Below are 1,805 nucleotides of genomic sequence, written 5' to 3'. Positions count from 1 at the left end.
TTTCTAAGAAGGTTCCTTGTGGTCGGCTGCGTCTACTAACTTCTGCTTGGAAACCAGTCACATCAGAGTGGACTACTCTATCTTTAATGTTCCTGCCCCGTTGATAACAGACCATAGGTCTTTTGTTGCGGAGAGAGTGAAGGGCTCGGTCTGAAGCCACTAGTGGCCATAGGGCTTTGGTGGCCCTCTGAATCACCGGACTGGATGTATTGTACTTGGTTGGAAAAATGCTCACTGGCTTCTGTTCTGGCTTCTTAGGGATTAACAGTGTTTCCCTAGGGATCTGTAATACTTCTTCCTTATGTTTCAATAATTGCTGATAATCATATCCCCTTTCCAGGAATTTTACCACCATGTTATCCAGTTCTTGTTCCAAACTATGGCGGTCGCTGGTAATTCGTGACACTCTGATCATCTGCGATCGAGGTAGCCCCTCTTTTAGAGCCTTAGGGTGGTGGCTACTCGCCTTGAGCAGGGTATTCCTGTCGGAAGGTTTACAAAATAAGGATGTATGTAAAGTCCCGTCACTGATGGAGACCTGCACATCAAGATAATTCAAGGTTTTTGCATGCATCTGATAAGTGTACTTGATGCTTGAGGCTCTGGAATTGATTGAAGACATCAGAGATATGAATCGGTCCTCACCTCCTGTCCACAAGATGAAGAGATCATCTATATATCGTGTGAACAGGAGGATGTGGTCAGCTACGGACTTGTCCTCAAAAAAGGATTCTTGCTCCTCCTTGAACATAAAGATGTTGGCGAATGAGGGCGAGACGCTACTCCCCATTGCGCATCCGGTCTTTTGGCGATAGAATTTGCCATTAAAAAGAAAGTAATTTTTTTCCAGGGTTAAACGTAAGAGGGTCAAAAATAGAGTGTGGTCAAGTGATTCCATCCTCTCTTCTGTCAAGAAAATTTTCATGGCTAATAAGCCTGCCTCGTGGGGGATGCTGGTGTATAGACTCACCACGTCAACTACACAGATCAGGGTGTTGTCTGGAACCTGTTTGATTTCGCCCAGCCGGTTAATGAAGCTCGTAGTGTCCTTGATGAAGTGCTGATGTTTAAGAATTAGAGGTTGCAGAATGCTATCTAAGAAGATAGATACCGGTTGAAAGATGGAGTCCCGGGCTGATATAATAGGCCTTCCTGGCGGGAATATGGAATTTTTGTGTACTTTCGGTACAGTAAAGAAAATGGGGACCAATGGATGTTCTTGTTTAAGTGCCTTACATAACTTGGAGGTAATCTTGTTTGCCGTATTAGCTTGATCCAGAACGGTATTGAGCTCCTTCTGATATTCGACAGTAGGGTCGTACATGAGTTCCTCGTAAGTGGTTGTTTCAGCTAGTTGGTTATAAATCTCTTCAAGATAATATTCCAGGTCCAGCACCACCACTCCGCCCCCTTTATCCGCTGGGCGGATCACAATGTCTCGCCTGTCCCCCAATATTCTCAGGGCATCCCATTCCGCCTTAGATAAGTTACAGTGTGACTTGGGCATTGTTGGAGCCTCATTGTATCTCTTAACCGAATCTCCCAACAATCTTGTAAATGATTTAATGGATGCGTTGGTGGACACTGGATCAAAAGAGGATTTTGAACGTTTGTTCAAAAAATCCTGATGAATAACATCCAATGAGGTGGGGGAAGGGGGCTCCTTCACTGTGGCCTGAAAAAATTCTTGTCGTCTTAACTTGCGGGAAAATAAATGCAATTCGGTGTGCCAGTTAAAATCATTGAAGGGATTGGTGGGGACGAAAGACAGCCCTTTTTCCAATATCGCCTGCTCCATCTCTGAG

Source organism: Pseudophryne corroboree (assembly GCF_028390025.1).
Source record: "Pseudophryne corroboree isolate aPseCor3 chromosome 3 unlocalized genomic scaffold, aPseCor3.hap2 SUPER_3_unloc_13, whole genome shotgun sequence".
NCBI classification, from domain to species: domain Eukaryota; kingdom Metazoa; phylum Chordata; class Amphibia; order Anura; family Myobatrachidae; genus Pseudophryne; species Pseudophryne corroboree.
This window is presented reverse-complemented; position numbering follows the sequence as displayed.